General features: G+C 43.2%; 1 pseudogene; it reads left to right on the forward strand.

The window, feature by feature from the left end:
• Positions 1–9,733: 9,733 nt before the first annotated feature.
• The window catches only part of LOC120945785, a 97,341-nt pseudogene continuing 88,943 nt past the window's right edge, over positions 9,734–18,131 (forward strand).

Consider the following 18,131-nt stretch of genomic DNA (forward strand, 5'->3'; position numbering starts at 1 on the left):
AATGGAGAATAAAGAGTGCCATTAATTGGCTGGGCTTTGGGAAACTATGGGTGATGGCAATGCTCCCAGAATTCCTCGACATTATTAAGAGCTCACTTCTTCCACCTGCAGTTGCCCACTCATTGACACCGGGATCACGTGACCAGACCAAAACAGGCTTAATACAAGGTTACTATACACTTTTTTATGGTTAGGCAGGAATTCCACTTTAAAATAGAAGGAAAAGCTAGAGTAAACATTGTTTTAACCTTGACTCCCCATTGCTATAAACTTTACTTTAGGAATAACTCACAGCTCTATCTTCTCTGTGTTGATAAGATGCGTTCTGTGACTGGTGGTATGGAACTCTTTCACCACCCAAAAACAAAGGAAAGGAGGCGTCTAGATGACATCATGGCCCAGTATATTCAGCTATAGCTATAGCTATATTCAACTCAAGTTTCTCACAGACACAGAGCAAATGGTGCTGCATGATTATGTGCTATCTTACAATAAGTAAAACAAGTTTAACATTTGTTTTTCTGGTCCTTCCTACTTTAAGATTACAGGTTCTTGTAATTATGTAATAGTACAGTAGCGTGATGAGCTTGGCTGTTGATATCCCTGGGAGAGGTTGATGGGGGTCTGTGCATATGTCACACCAGGGCTGGTTGATAGGGAGGATGAGGCCCCATACACACCATAGAATCCATCCGCAGATAAATCCCAGCAAATGGGTTTCAAAAGGATAGATCAAATGGTGTGTACACGCCAGCGGATCTTTTTCCGCGGATATTTATCCCCTGGGATGGATTCCAGCAGATCGAATATTTGCTGACATGCACAACATATCCATCTGCTGGAATCCATCCCAACGGATGGATCCGCTGGTCTGTACAGACTCACCGAATCCATCCGTCCGAAGGGATCCCCCGCATGCGTCGCAATGATTCAACGCATGCGTGGAATTCCTTATATGACAGCGTCGCGCACGTCGCCGCGTCATAATCGCGGCGACGGCGTGACACGTCATCGCCAGAGGATTTCGGCGCGGATTTCAATGCGATGGTGAGTACACTCCATCGCATTAAAATCTGCTGAAATCCTCGAGAGGATTTATCCGCGGAAACGGTCCGCTGGACTGTATCCGCGGATAAATCCTCCCGTGTGTATGGGGCCTGAGACATAGGAAGGTGTATAATAGAAATTTGGAGTGAGGCAGGGTGATTTGTGTTGCCTGCTTACAGAGTGATGGCCAAAAAAAAGAGGTGGCAGAGGTGGTGGTGGGGGAAGATATATTTATCCACGATGCAGGAAAATTGTCCCAATAAGCAGACATGTAGGCAGAAAGTTACCAGTAAATGTCAAAGGCTGGAACATCTGCTGACAGTGGCTATGAATTTCTGTTAGCATTTACTGTAGTTGGTTAATAAAAAACAAAGCCTGATGACTGTGTGTAGGCCGCGGATTCCTTCACTCTCAGACTGTTTTCTGTTCATCTCCAGTACCTGTAGAAATAAGAGCAATTGCTAAAATGGTCAAAAAAGGACCAACTCATACAAAACGGCATGTAGCTCATCCCGTAATTACTGAAAATATTCGAAAACCTCAAGGAATGGGATTATGTAGGCAACACACAAAGAGCTTCAAAATATATAAAAAAATATATCAATTTATTACAAAAAATATGAAATTATTACACAATACAAAATATCCAAAATATCAAAAATGTCAAATGTATATACAATATATAAATCATATATGATGTAAACACTGTCCAGCATACAGTACCATCACCAAGATTGGGAGGTAAGTTGTAGCAAGTAGCCGACGCGTTTCAAATGCTAGGCATTCTTCATCAGGGCATGTGCAGGTATTACATCTAAAGTAAATCAAAATATCATATAAATATTAAACATACATAAAATACAATGTTGTACTGTCTACATTGAGTAGAGTGGTAACATACGTTGGTGGAAAAACACTCACCTACTGTTTAAAAACTTAGACGGGGCTGAGCCCAGGGGCCCCCCAAAAAGGGGGAGAAATTGGGGTGCAGATGTCTCAAATGCAGGCTGGGTTAACACAGAGTTCCATGTCTCCTTTGCTCATAGGGTAGATAGAACTATTAGGTTCAATCAAATGGTGCTGAACAATTCCCTAAATTGGAGGATATAAATAACACCCCCCCCCCCGAAAAAAGACACAAGAGAGAGAAAGAAGGGAAAGAAACAAAAAGTTCCCATTACTAAGTGAAATGCTGACAAAGCTATTATATGGAGCAAAAATCTGTTAAGAAAAATTCCAAACAGACCTTTGAAAAAAACTCACCAGAATGTCTTATTGCGGTCAAATCATGCTCCTTCAAAGCAATAGATGGAATAGGGGTTCCCAGCCAGCCCCAAAGCAGAGTCCCACTGGGTGGAAAGGAAGTAGCACCAAACATCCCCCTTGGTGTTTCCTTAAATACTTACCTCTCCTCGCTCCAGATGGCAAGTTCCTCCCTTCAATTAGCAGATTAATTGCCGCGTCTTTCCAGTATGTTTGGACGCCATGAATCCAAGTCCACATGCGACGCGTCATCAAAATGCGACGCGTCGCATGATTCTCATTGGTCCGCTCATCGCCGACGTCACTTCCGCAACCGGAAGTTCCGCCGCGGCCATCTTGCTGAAGGGATTTCAGCAAGATGTTGCCAGAATAGTCCCGGCCGGACCCGGAAGTTCCAAAGCGGCCATTTTAGAGCGGGGCTCGTACTGCACTATTAACCTGGCAAATAATCCTACAAGGGAAACAGCAAAGGCAAGGAGATATAATTACAAAAAAGAGGATCAGGAGGTAAAACAAAACCAAAATATCTTGTATTGGGGGGAGCGAGGAGAAAAAGAAGGAATGGGCTAAGAATTGCAAATTAGCCTAAAACCTTATGATTATGCTCTCATACCGTTCCATAAGGAACCGCCAGAGAGCAAAAAATAAACAAAAAACTACAGCTGCCATATAATTTATCAAGAGAAAAAGGCATCTCTGTCATTTCATTGATTAATTGGGAGACGTCTGGATAATAAAACCCAGAAAGTCTTCCTGGCAGCTGATGAGTAGGAGATCTGGAAAAAAACTGTATGCCACTCACCATAAGCATTGAAGAGACATCACTCATCCCAATCGACCCAGCGGGTCACTCCAGGCACAAATCCCGAAAGCACAAATTACCAGCAGGTTGAAGTAATCGGACTTTATGTCCTTGTCATAGTTATTACATATCCTTAAACATCTATATGTAGCAATACCATACAGAAAGGAAATGCAAATCGTTAAATATGCACGTTTTATAGAAAAACCTTACAAAAACACATATAAACAAAAATATACAAAAATATACAAAAACCCCCTGTTTCTAAGTGTCACATTTACATTCAGTCCTAAAATGAGATTATCCTATACATCATCAAATATGGAATAGCAAGGGGAGCTTTATTAGGTTTATGAAAATTAACCAGGGTTAGTACCCCTGGATCTGAGTGGGGGACAGGAGATCACCCGCACCCGTCGCTGGATACAGACAACGTTGGAGCAGGAAGCCGGGAACGAGTGTCACCGCTGGATTTTTTTTCTTTTTTTTCTAGGTGTGTGTGTGTGTTTTTTTTTAACTATTTACACTTGCTTCGTGAAATGGTAGTGGTACAATGTACCCCATTACCAATTCACATAGGGGGGGCAGGATCTGGGGGTCCCCTTTGTTAAAGGGGTCTTCCAGATTCTGATAAGCTCCCTGCCCGCAGACCCCCACAACCACCGGGCAAGGGTTGTGGGGATGAGGCCCTTGTCCCCATCAACATGGGGACATCCTCCCCATGTTGAGGGCATGTGGCCTGGTACGGTTCAGGAGAGGGGGGGCCGCACTCTGTCCCCCCCTCTTTTCTGTGGCAGGCCAGGTTAACGTGCTCGAATAAGGGGTCTGGTGTGAATTTTTGGGGGAACTCCACACCATTTTTTTTAAAATTTGGGGTGGAGTTCCCCTTAAAATCCACACCAGACCAAATACATGTTCCCTGGGACAGGACCCAGGTCGATAGAATCTAAAAAAATAAAAAAAATTTGACTCTTCATGTCTCTCTATGTTGAATCTTTTCTCTCTATGTCGAATCTTTTCTCTTTATGTAGAACACTATTGGACTAATAGTTAAGGTTAGGCACATTCGACCACAAAACGAAAACGAAAATAAAGCATTTTTTATGTCGGATCTTTCGGTTTTCATTTTCTGTGCTTTCGTTATCGTTTGCTAAGGTGTTTCCTTGTGTGTCTTATATAGACAATCTTTTATACAAGGAGTGGGACAAACCACAGAAGGTTTTCTCAGTCCCTAGAAATCTAGCAGTGTGTTACCCTCTTGAAGAGAGTTTCTGGAAATAATGGACCTCTCCCCCGATAGTGGATCCTCCTGTGTCCAGACTAAACAAGCTAACCACTATACCGGTGCAGGGGGCTCCCGCCTTCAAGGACCCTGCGGACAAGAAGGCAGAGGAGATCACCCGCAACCTGCACTTGGTAGTGGTTTCGGCGGTAGGCCCAATCATAGTTGGGGCCCTGGTGTCTCAGACATTCACGGAATGGGCAAAGATGCTGCACAATGGGTTAGAAGCTTCCCCGGACGAGGTAGCCCTAGCTGACCAACTGGTACAGGGCCTAAAATTCTTTTGTGAATCAGCCTTGGACACGATTCCTCTGCTGGCCAGGGCTTCAAGCCATGTGGTGGTGTTACGCCGTCTACTTTGGTTAAAGAATCTTCCAAGAAGGCCCTGATGGACTTGTCCTTTTAAGGGCGATAGACTTTTTGGAGCTTCCCTGGATGGCATAATTAAAGATGCCACAGGAGGTAAGAGCACACTGCTCCCACAATCCAAATAGGGGAAGGAGCCATGCCGTAGGCAAGGGCCCTTCTTCACCGCGCATACGTTTTTTTTTTCGTCCGCCCAGTGCGGCAGGTAAAAGACCTCAGGCCTATAAAGCACCTACTCAGGGACAAAGACGTCCCTGGTTTTGGAAAAACCTGCAAACAAAGCTATGTCCGCATGAAGGTTTGCCCCCACCCATCTCTCGGGTGGGGGGACGTCTTCGCGAGTTCGCGACCCGGTGGACATCTCATGTCCCCAACCGGTGGGTTTGCAAAGTAGTGTCTTCAGGGTACAAGATAGAACTCTATCTTGCCCACCACACAGATTTTTTTCCCTCCAACCTCCAGCTACAGTTGAATCTTCGGGAAGCCCTACTTGGGGCAGTTCAAGACCTGCTGAAACGCGGGGTGGTTATTCCTGTCGCAGTACAGGAATGGTTTCAGGGGTTTTACTCAAATCTGTTTATAGTACCAAAGAAGGAGGGCGTTCGTCCAATCCTGGACCTCAGGGCCCTCAATTGCTTTGTGAAGGTACAAAGATTCCGGATGGAATCGGTTCGCTCTGTCGTCACTGCCCTCCAGCCAGGGGACTTCCTGGCATCCTTGGACATCAGGGACACCTATTTGCATGTCCCCATATGCACCAAGCATCAGAGATATCTGCGTTTTGCGGTCGGTGAAAACCACTATCAATTTGCGGCTCTCCCCTTTGGCCTGGCATCAGCACCAAGGGTGTTCGCCAAGGTGCTTTCCCCAATTTTGGCCCTACTAAGAAAGCGTGGCATCGCTATCGTGGGCTACTTGGACGATCTTCTTCTGAGGGCCACTTCAAGCTCAGAATTATAGGTGAGCATGTCTATAACCTGTCAAACCCTCTGAACCTTTGATTGGGTACTGAACACTCGGAAGTCAGTAATGGTACCGACTCAACGCCTAGTATATCTGGGGTTGATACTGGACTCCTCAGAGGAAAGTGTTTTTTCCCTGTGGAAAATTTGCAGACCCTTCGGGCTGCGTTGCGACAGTTGACATCCCAGAAATGGTCGTCATTCTGCTTTTGCATGTGAGTCATGGGCCTCATGGTGGCCTCCTTCGAGGCGGTACCATATGCGCAATCTCACACGCGAGTGCTACAGAAGGAAATTCTGTCCAGATGGGACAAGTGCCTATCATCCCTGAATTATCAAATCCGGGTGAGCCACCTGGTCAGGACCTCCCTTGTTTGGTGGCTGACCTCACCGGCACTTCTGTCCGGGAAGTCTTTCCTTCCTATTCACTGGATAGTCATCACGACGGACGCCAGCCTTACTGGTTGGGGGGGGAGTCTGGAAGGTTCAGTCGACCCAGGGTCACTGGTCTCCGGAGGATTCCCACTTGCCAATCAATGTCCTGGAACTTCGGGCGATCAGGCTGTGCCTCTCCACATGGTCTCAGAGGCTACAGGGGCATCCAGTCGGACAACGTCACGGCAGTGGCATATGTCAACCATCAAGGAGGAACAAGAAGCTCGGCTGCAGTGTCAGAGGTTGCTCACATCCTAAGGTGGGCAGAAAGGAGTGTACCCTGGCTGTCTTTTTTCAACGACCCCTGGCGGCTCACTCTCTAGTGAGAACATTTGTACAGGGGGTTCGGCATGCAGCCCCTCTGGTCCATCCTCCACTACCTCTGTGGGGATTTGAATAGCAGACGTCCCTTGGCGTCTACTACTACAAGAGTACCTGCTGTCGCAAGGTCCCATACGTCATCCTGATTTACAGTCAATGGCCTTAACGGCATGGCCTCTAGGTGCCTCAGAAACCACTGTTTGAGAACTATAGGGAAGTTCCCTTGTTGACACTTTCTCAGAAAGTGGTCCTTTTTTCTGGCTGTTATGTCAGTTAAGTGCAGTTCTGAGCTGGCAGCCTTGTCATGAAAGGCTCCCTATCTGATCTTCCACAAGGATAAGGTGGTGCTGCGTCCGCAGCCTTCTTTTCTTCCTAAGGTCATTTCGACCTTCCATCTCAAGGAAGACATTGTACTGCCATCCTTGTGTCCTCATCCATCGAATCCTAAGGAGACGACGTGGCATTCCTTGGACGTTGTCCGAGCTCCAAGAGTATACTTGTCTGTTACTGCTCCGTTCTGGAGTTCAGACTCACTGTTTGTTTCAGTGGCTGGTCCCAAGAAGGGCCCAGCGGTCTCATCGGCCACCATTTCAAGGTGGATCCGACAGATCGTGATCAGGCTTACGCAATAAAGGGTCGGCGCCTCCCTGTCACAATGCATTCAACCAGGGCAATAGGTGCCTCTTGGACTTTCTGACATCAAGCATATGTTTCCCAGGTGTGTAAGGAGGCGACCTGGTCCCCCGGTCACACTTTCATTAAACTTTACAAGTTGATGTGAGTGCATCTTTGGATGCTTCTTCGGCCGCAAAGTTTTGCAGGCGGCTGTTTAGAGTTACAACTCCTCAGTTGAGGAGCTCTGTTTTGTTTTGGGGTGAAGTTTAATTTTATGCTGTTCCCACCCCTCTTTTTGACACTGCTTTGGGACGTCCCACTTTGTCAAGATTAAGGCTGTGTCTGTCCATGAACGAAAGAGAAAATAGGATTTTTATACCGTAAAATCAGTTCATGGACGGGCACAGCACCCATCCCTCTTTTTTAAGTTTGTACTGCTTTTGACGAACTGAGCTGCTTAGTGCAGGCTGAGGGGATACAGCCAGTAGGACCACCCCCTGGGCGGGGCTGTTCAGCTTTGAAGTTGCTAACACTTGTTAAAAATTTCTTTCTAGTCACTCCTAAAGGAAGGCTAATACCCACTTTGTCAAGATTAAGGCTGTGTCCGTCCATGAACTCAGAGAAAAAGATTTTACGGTGAGTATAAAATCCTATTTTTCTCAAGGTGTACAGGACACAGCTTCCTCTTGCCATGAGGGAGACTGAAGAGTGTACATAGCTGTCCAGTATGAACCATCACTTCTGCATATTGGCAGCCTGAGCAGGATCTAGAGTGCTGATTGCTACACTTTTATTGGTGGTGCATGTAGGCACCCCCTTACATTGGTGGCCAGTATGGATAAGCTAGTGACACAAGTCCAAACCCACCTAAGAAATTCCACCAGGAAGTTGTCATAGCTGACAGCTAAATATAGGCTGTGGTGATATTCCCCGCACTGCAGCTGCACATATGCAAGGGGCATGTGTACGTGTGGCTGCGGGACAAAGAATACCTCCACCGACGAAGATTAGCTTTGACGACTTCCCAGTGCGATAGCTCAGGTAGGTTTGTCTTGGTAGGTAGGTTAGGATTGGTTGTCATTGAGAAAGAGCACCCTCTGTGGGGGCCAAAGACACTGACCACCAAGGGGATACATACATGACCACCAAAGGGGCATTGCTGCTGTCACCCTTTGCCGCTCTCACCAGCTTCTGCGTCCTTACCAGCTTTAGTCTCCCCCTCTACCAATATGTCTCCACACTCACACTACCCACCCTGCTCACACTGCTTAACACATGAGCACACGTGTTGCAGCCACACACCAAACATCTGAACTTCGCTTGGGGTGATTCTTCTTATTAGTGCAGACAATTGTCTGTCACTCTGCCATCAACACCCTATTGGCTGTGCACCGAAAGGCGGCAGGGGGAGGCAGTAAAAATAGGAGGAAGCAGGAGGTGGTGGAAACAACAACAAATAGCGGCCAAGAGCATCATAGTGGGGGGGGACACAAGACTTGCTGTAATAAATATTTATCACTGTTTGGGCAGTGCTTTAACCACTTACCCACTGGGCACCTAAACCCCCTTCCTAACCAGACCAATTTTCAGATTTCAGTGCTCTCACATTTTCAATGACAATTACTCAGTCATGCAGCACTCTACACATATGAAATGTTTGTCCTTTTTTTCAAACAAATGGAGCTTTATTTTGGTGGTATTTAATCACCATTGGGTCTTTTATTTTTTGCGCCATTAAAAGAAAAAGACTGAAAATTCTGTAATAAAAATGCATATTTCTTAGTTTCTGTTATAAAATTTTGCAAATTAGTAATTTTTCTTTAGAAATTATTGCCAAAATATATAGTGCTACATATCTTTGGTAAAAATAACCCAAATTCATGTATGATATTTGGTCTTTGTGAACGTTATAGAGTCTACAATCTATGGTGCCAATCATTGAAAATTTAGAAACGGCGATTGTGCCGTTTCCAATAGGGCATGCGCAGGAGTGATGTCACACGACTTCTGCTCACTGCTAGTGGGGACTGCGGTGACATCATAGGCTTTGGTTTCGGGTAAGTGACACATAATGGGCTACTATGCGAATCTTAGTAGCCCATTATGCTTTACCTTGGCAGGGAAATAAAGAGGAAGTAAAACCCATCAGGGTTTACTTCATCTTTAAGAGGCAAAACAACTACCACATCTCTGGCTTCAGATGCGTTTCATAATTTTTGATTGATTATTTATAACTTGGAAAAATATGCAGGAGATACAAATTCACCCACACAATACATATTACTGGGTTATTTTTAAATGCTATCACACTATGGGGAAATTTAGAGTAGCAAATTACCCAGAGATGCTTTCTATTTAGGCAAAACTGACCAAATTGATAGTTTCTGTAAACAGAGTGAAAACATTTCAGTTCATATAATATTTACACATAAACTCTAAAGTGCTCTTTAGTTAATTGTTTTTGTCATTGTCTCATTCTATATTCTCCCTCTTCTTACTTTTTACATTACACATACTTAACAATGCTCACTAACCCCTACCTTATACACATAATGATACAGGCCATTGCGTTCATTGGCTCCTCTTTATAACATTATCTCTTGGGAGGCTATGACCTTGTCCTTCTAGCTATAAAACAAAAAAATCTATTGTATCTTTGTAAGTCATAAGGCAGAAGACAGGATTTTTTCCTGCATTTAATGGCATTGTAAGTATTCATAGTTTTTACTGGGCTAGATGTCTTTAATAGATGCATGATATTAGATAAATATTAAAAATCCTGGCTAGCATAGTTTGACTGTAGAAGCTCAGTACAGAAATAGATAAGTTGTCATTATTGCAAACTGATCTAACAACTAGTGGCACCATTTGTTGCGATGCTAAAGCCTTAGAACTTAAATTATGCAATTATTAAATTCTTACAATAGAAACCATACACATATGAAAATGAGTGTATTTAATACATTTAATGGGCGTGGTAGAATTATTCGTATTTTACAGGGCTCTTTAGATTCATGCTTGTTATATTGGTATAAAACAATCTGATGTTGATTTACATATTTATTGAATTTATTTGATATATTATACTGTTGAATTGATACTTTTTATCTAATCATGTATGATTAGTTACTTTAGTAAGCTTGGAGGATATTTGTCATATTGTGGAGGAGCACAAGCAGAGTGGTAGGGATTTAAAAATGATTGTGACTTTTTTTGTAAAAGTTTTTAGATTCTTTTAGGAGGACTGTTTTGTACTGTATACTACATTTTGATGTAGTAAAGGTGACTAATATACTATACTACAGTATACTAATTCTTCAGTATACTATAGAATTCTGGATTCTATTCATGCATTGTGTATTTGATTATACTCCAATCATGTGCTATCAAATTGTGGGCTTTCTATATGTATCGTGTGCTATTCTTTTTTGGGGGGATTATTTATGAATTATGTATTTATGTATGGAATAATGTTTTTCATTCAATATTTTACTGTATGCAGGTATTTAATTATGTGTGTAGTATATACATTTTCTATTGAATATAAGTTATTATGAGACAAATGTCCTACTTTTTCACATATATTATAGATATGTTAATTATAACTCCACACAACATTTGACCCTCCGCATACTAAATTCAAAGTCCTTGTTCTCCTTTGTATATTTTAAAAGGGATGGAGGCTGATGACAACGTCATCTGATCATATAAAGTCCCATAGACCCCTCTTTTAGAAATGTGCTCATCACTATTACCTATTGCCAGAGGATGTAAAGGCCCCATACTGGCTAGGCAAGTAAATGTTAAATGAATTGCTCCTGACTTGTTACACAGTTAATAATGGAGGATAATACTATCTTTTTCTTTTTTAACCAATTTCCAAATTCTGACCTGGCAACAGTTCCATTATTCTCATATTGATTAACAGTGTGTGTAACAATTTTACCACTTTAAGGCAACTCTCATTGCCAATGCTGACGTCAGATGGGTTGAGGGAGGAGCAAACAACCACCTTGGCTCAGGCTTATCTCAGCTGTCAAACAAGTTGTTCTTACAGTCATTATTTCCCTTAAAAATTTGTCAGCTCATGATGGCTGCAATTCAAGAGCTGTGGCTGGATTGGACAATTGCCAATGCATGTCTAAGGGTGGCTAAATTGTTTTTAGGTTTATATACATTATCATTTATCAGAATTGTATATGTAGGAGCTGCTGGTTAGTTTTGGATCTTGCACGTTACCTCCTTCCTCGTCGTCTAGGGGTTGAGAGTCAGCAAAAAGTTCAATGTCCACAAGTTATAGATCCTTTTCTTTAGCTTTTAGTCTCAAACAACTTGTAGAGATAGAGGGGTGAAGGATCAGGGGAAGGTTCAGGCGCACAAAACAGATCACTGGGGAATTGCAAAACTTCAAAGTCACACACTCGCCACTTTCTCCCAAGTGGGTACTGCTCACCCGGATAGGCCCCTCTCACCTGGCCAAGCAGCCGGGATGTTGAACGGACAAGGATAATCTCAGTCCCTGCCACAGACTGGTTGCAAGTTCAGATGAGGGATTCCGGAATCCTCTGCCACAGGATTTGATACCCGGAGATCCAGCCTTACAGTTCTAGAGCCTTTAAGCCAACCCGGCACACTGTAAGGTATTGTAGGCTACGGTGCATCCTTCAATAAGTTACCAGGCCTCTCCCAAAATACCAGCCTTCCGCTCGGTCCTTTCTGGGACATGTCCTCCCCTCCTCCATTGAGTGGCTTCCTCCCACAGGACAGACAGCACAGGATCACCCCCATGGCGTAGGCCCCAGTCAGGGTAACTGGGCCTACCAGGCCAAAATGCAGCCTCGGGCCAGCATGGTCCAGAGGCTAAAAATCACACAACACAGACCTCGCGCCAGGAGGGCCACAAGGTGAAAAAGAGCACCGAAAAATGGCGTCTGCCCCTTAATTATCCTTGCCCAGCATGCCCAGCGGGGAGACCACTCCCACTGGGCTGTTCCTGAGGGAAGACCCCCTAATACTTACCTGAGCCCAATCTTTATCCAGAGATGTCCACAAGTCCCTCAGCCGTCCGGGACTCTCCCTCCTAATTGGTTGAGACACAACAGCAGCACCATTGGCTCCCGGTGCTGTCAATCAAAGTCAGTTAGCCAATCAGGAGAGAGAGGGGCGGGGCTGAACTGGGGCTCTGTGTCTGAATGGGCACACGGAGCTGCAGCTCAGCTTGGGGGCCCCCAAAGCAAGCTGCTTGTTGTGGGGGCACTTGACAGGTGGGAGGGGCCAGGAGCCGCAAAGAGGGACCCAAGAAGAGGAGGATCTGGGCTGCTCTGTGCAAATCCACTACACAAAGCAGTTAAGTATAACGTATTTGTTATTTAAAAAAAAAACAAGACTTTACAATCACTCCCAGGAGCCCTTGTTTTTGGAGAACTACCCCACCCTGCTACCATGAAATGTAGTGATGTAAGAAGTGAGATAGAGGATTCATTTTTCTTTTTTCTTCGCTTGCAGTGCCTACTCTCTGCAAGTGTAAACATGATCCCCAACAGAGTCAGCCAATCAGAATGCACCAGTGTCAAGCTATATCTTTACATAAGTTAGAGAGATGAACTTTCAAGTGTAGTGAAAAGAATCAGCACATTGTCTTTGATGTGACACTGGCATCACCACCATAACATTATCTGGTGGTAATACATTGATTTATTAAATGGTTATTAACCAGATATCACCCAGGCCAATTCTGACATTTCTCTACTACATATAAAAATAAGTATTTTTTGCTTGAAACCACTCAGTACCCCCCAAACATTATGCAGAGTTTAACCACTCATTACCCCCCAAAGTTTTAAGCAGAGACCCTAGAGAATAAATAGGCAATTGTTGCAATGTCACACGGTGTCACAGGAACCCTGTTGCACTTGTGCTTTTGTCAGTACACTGTTTCTCCATTCTGGACTGTCAGATATTGGATATTACAGCCAAACGTACAACACTAGCCGACACTAGCTTGCAGGAACATGGAATGATTTATTGGACAAGTATATATATAAGCCTTTTTATACACTTGAAAAGTATGTCAGTCCACACATACACAATAACCCAAATATTTACCCAAAACATCACACAATGGTTTAGCTAACGAGGTAAGGTAGACCCATGGCTAATACCATCCACCTGAATGACTAAGATGTCGTATTGCAGACTAGCCCTGTCTTCAAGCTAACTGCAGACAATACTCGTTATCATAAGCATAAATACAGCAAACCTTCAAACAATAGCAGAAGACCTAATTACAATTAAAAATAAGTGAGTATAGTTGGCAACAGAAAATAGCAGGAGTCCCTAGTAGTAGACTATCCAGCTTCAGAGGCCAAGGTGGCCAGCTCTTTTAATTAACATATATAGTTCAGAATCAAACAAACCAGGAATAGTCTTTGTATATTTCCTAGGAGATATTGTGGATAAATATTACTGTCCCATTTTAAGTAATCCAAGCCACATTCTTAATGTCCATTAGTTTCTTGGTCACCCTGTGCCCCTAATAGACACAAGGTAACTTAGACCTATGAGGTTCATGGGGAGCTGAAGCAAGGGTTTCCCAACCTTTCCAAGGGATTCTGGGTTCGCTCCAGCCCAAAGTGACTCCCATCACACACGGTATTTGCACAGCGATTTTTCAAACGCAGTTCTTTTGCATTCTAATGCAAAAAAACCCTATCTAGCCCCATTGTTTTTGTTAAATATAAAAGATGATGTTACACCGGGTAAATAGGTACCTAACGTATCATGCTTTGAAAATTGCATACGTTTGTGGAATGACGCCAAACTACAGTACTTAGAAAATCTCCAAAGGCGACGCTTAAAGTTTTTTTACAGGTTAACAGTTTACAGTTATAGAGGAAGTCTAGTGCTAGAATTAATGCTCTCGCTCTGACATTTACGGTGATACTTCAACACCATTTATATATGCGGGCGCGACCTAAGTATACATTTGCTTCTGCATGTGAGTATGAGGGGACTAGGGTGCTTTAAATTTTTTTTAGATCACTTTTATTCCTATTACAAGAAATGTAAATATACCTTGTGATAGAAATAAGGCTTGATAAGTCCTCCTTATGGAAAGATCTGGTTTCTATAAGACTCCAGATAGCCCCTCCACCCTGGAAAACATGAGATCATTTTTTTTATCTCTGCTTTCCAGGGGGAAAATGGCAGTGTTTACATCTGCCAGAGCCAGAAGTGAGTCAATTTTAGCCTCCCAGGGTCATAAAGATGACCATGGACCATTTGGTCTTTGGCCAGCTCTGTGGTAATCCGACACCATCGCCGGAGCAGATCTCCGGCTTTCCGATCATACAGGAGAGCCCGGAGAGGCACCGAGGGGCAGCGGGAGGGGGGGACATCCCCTCCCACTCCTCTAAAAGCAATCCAGTGGCTAATGAGTCACAGGGATGGCTTTTATATTGCAGGAAATCGCGGGTTGGAAAAAAGATATCTCCACTCAAAGTCCATGACATCATATGAAGTCATGCGGGTGGGAAGTATCTAAAGGGGTCAAGGAGCAAAGGAGAGAGACTATAAAGGGGAGGAAGAATTCCAAAATGCAAAGTACCCATAGAGCGCTGTCATCGTATGCAGGACGGGGGGCAGATAACTTGGAGAGTGGCGCAGATAGGTGGAAGAGGCATTTAAAATGAGATTTAATAGGGGGTTTGTATATTAAGAGTTGGGTGTGGGTTTGGTAAGAAGAGTGGGGTGCAGGGTGGTGGTGTAGAAAGCTGGAGAAGGGTGCAAGGAAAGGAAAGGGAAAGTTGTAATAGGATATAGGAAGGGGATTCAGAGAATTAGAATAGGGTGTAGGCAGGGTGAAAAGAGAGTTGGAGTGAGTGTAGGAAAATGGGGAACATTTTTGGGAATCTTGGAGAGTGCCGTTTCAGACAGTCGATACTAAGTAAAGAATACAATAGGAAAAAAGTTTCACAGATTCACTCTATAAATGGTTTTCTGTATTTACTTAACAAATTAGGGCAGCACTTTGTATTAAGATATTTACTAAATTACCATATAAAACATATATTACAAAAACTTTTCGTTTAAAGCCAAAAACGAGAGATTTGTCACATAAGCAAGGGTCTCCATTAGAGGCTTTTCCCTCACCGCTTGCCCTTGTGACTCAAAACCTTTGGCTCCACCCCAACTTTTTGTCTTGTGGTCACCAGAGCAATTAGAGTGATTGAATCTCCACATTGTGAACACAGACATCAATAAGGCACAATCAGGAAGATGACCATAAACAGGAATTTACATTCAGTTATTTATAGTATTCACCATCCACCAGTTATTCAAACCTAGTACAGTTTCCTCGCTACAGTTTTATAATAAACAGAAAATTATAGCCACGGATATCATCCAATAACATTTTTTTTTATTTGTGATAAAAGTGTAAAACAAATGTAACTCATTGACAGAAGACAGACAGTTTGCTTCTAATAATTTGATCCTCCAGCTTGCTGATGTGAGTTGGGGGTGTGGTAAATGTTAATATTAAGTATGCATCATAAAAGCTATAATTGTAATTACCTGTTCTCATCCCTGTCTACTAAACTAGGTGATTCCCTTCATCCACAGAACTGTCAAACTTTTGCGTAACTTCAAAAGACACCCATAGGAACAAGGTGAGTAGAACACTAAAGTTTGCATTTTGAAATACCGATGAAGAACGAAAAACAATATAACTTAATGTGCAGTGCAATATAGCACAATAAGATCTTTTTAGCTTCTTTGGAAACAAACATACTTTTAAATTTTACAAGCTTACATAATAGTGGATGTGCCTTTAGCTTCATCTATAATGCTATGATGAATAGGTGCATTATAAGGCACATTTTTAAACGCTCTACAGATATGCCTTCTTAAACAGTGGAGTGCCTAAGAACCAAAGGTGCATTGGGTGATTTATTTTTTAGGTACAATATTCTTTCATATAAGGAGAAAACTATTATGCCGCGTACACACAATCGGTCCATCCGATGAAAACAGTCTGATGGATTTTTCCATCGGTTAACCGATGAAGCTGACTGATGGTCAGTCGTGCCTACACACCATCAGCTAAAAAACTGATCGTGTCAGAACGCGGTGACGTAAAACACAACGACGTGCTGAAAAAAAAGTTCAATGCTTCCAAGCATGCGTCGACTTCTGATTCTGAACATGCATGGATTTTTAACCAATGGACGTGCCTACAAACGATCGTTTTTTTTTCTATCGGTTAGGTATCCATCGGTTAAATTTAAAACAAGATTGAATTTTTTTAACCGATGGATAAATAACCGATGGGGCCTACACACGATCGGTTTGGTCTGATGAAAACGGTCCATCAGACCGTTCTCATCGGTTTGACCGATCGTGTGTACGCGGCATAAGTCTAAAATGCTAAAGGTCACCAGGGTAGTTTTAGGGAAATTTACTATTGTTGCCACCATATTTCTTTTTATTGCCCAATAAAATCTTTATTTGAGATTTTACAGATAGCATGCACACATTATGATGTATATATGTGGAATTAAACCTTTTTAAACAAAAGATGTATAAACAGGAAAAATAGTGGTGCTTAAACAATGCAGTATACAGCAAAAACTGTAAATGATAACAATGATTAATGTATAAAACATATCACCCAGTGATATGTGATAAATCAATAGTCCATACAGCAAAAAACTTTTGTGAAGTATTTCAATGCTTAATCTTCTTAAATCTTCTTCTTAAATTATGATACATACCGTATTTATCGGCGTATACCGCGCATTTTTTTGCCCTGAAAATCAGGGCAAAATCGTGGGTGCGCGATATACGCCGATACCCGCTTTCCCGCATCGAGTTTGAATACTGCGCCGGCATATACCGAGTGCAGTATACTCGTGTATAGTCGGGCAGTCTCGGCTCCTCCCGCGCTCACGTCCTGGACGTACAGGACGTGAGCGCGACAGTAGCCGAGCCTGCCCGAGTGTACTGCGCTCGGTATATGCTGGCGCAGTATTCATACTCGGCGCGGGAAACGAGCGAGGAGGACGCCGCAGAAGGACGCCGGACCCGACGAAGAGGACACCCGAAGCCGCATACGGACGCCGGACCCGACGAGGCCGCCGATGGATGCCGCGCAAGACACTAAAACTGTAAGTACAAAATCCTTTTTTCCACAGGAATTTCTGGCCTACTTTAGGGGTGCGCGCTATACGCGGGAGCACGCTATACCCCAATGCAGTATATCATTTATTTTAAAATAGGCCTATATATTAAAATAAATTTGAAAACCTGACATATACTGACCACAGTGAAAAGCCTCAGGCACATTGGGGGAAATTTACTAAACCTGGAGTACTCAGAATCTGGTGCAGCTGTGCATGGTAGACAATCAGCTTCTAACTTCAGCTTGTTTAATTAAGCTTTAACAATAAAACCTGGAAGCTGTTTGGTTTCTATTCAGAGCTGCACCACATTTTGCACACTTCAGGTTTATTAAATAACCTCCACAGAGATTAAACAAATCCTGTACCTGTGCATTTCTTCTCTTCAGCCTTCCAAAACACACAAATCAAAGAATATTTCTTTAGCAAGCAGTGGGCGGGATCTGACATTACACACTGGACATCATAGAGCGAGTGTAATCCGAGACCTGAGTGGAGGGAAATGATACAGCCCCTCTACATTCGCTCATAGGAAAACATGCACAGCTGATGTTATCATTCACATTCTGTGTGCTGGAGGCGGAAGCAGGTTCTTCTTCCGAGATACTGTAGTTTTGGCATAACCTGTCAGAAGTGAGTTATGTAGATAGCAGAGGAGACAGAATTTACACTTGGGATTAGGATTAGTACACACTATAGAGGCACATGCTCTATTCCTTCTTCTGCCCTTGTTGTTTTAACTTTGGATAGTAAAACATTTTTTTTTTCTGCCAGTAAATACCTTATACAACCCACTTCCTGTTTCTTGTCTGGTAAAAAGCCTAGGCTTATGACAGCATGCACAGCGCTCTCTCTTAGGC

This window comes from Rana temporaria, chromosome 7, assembly GCF_905171775.1.
Source record: "Rana temporaria chromosome 7, aRanTem1.1, whole genome shotgun sequence".
In the NCBI taxonomy this organism is placed as follows: domain Eukaryota; kingdom Metazoa; phylum Chordata; class Amphibia; order Anura; family Ranidae; genus Rana; species Rana temporaria.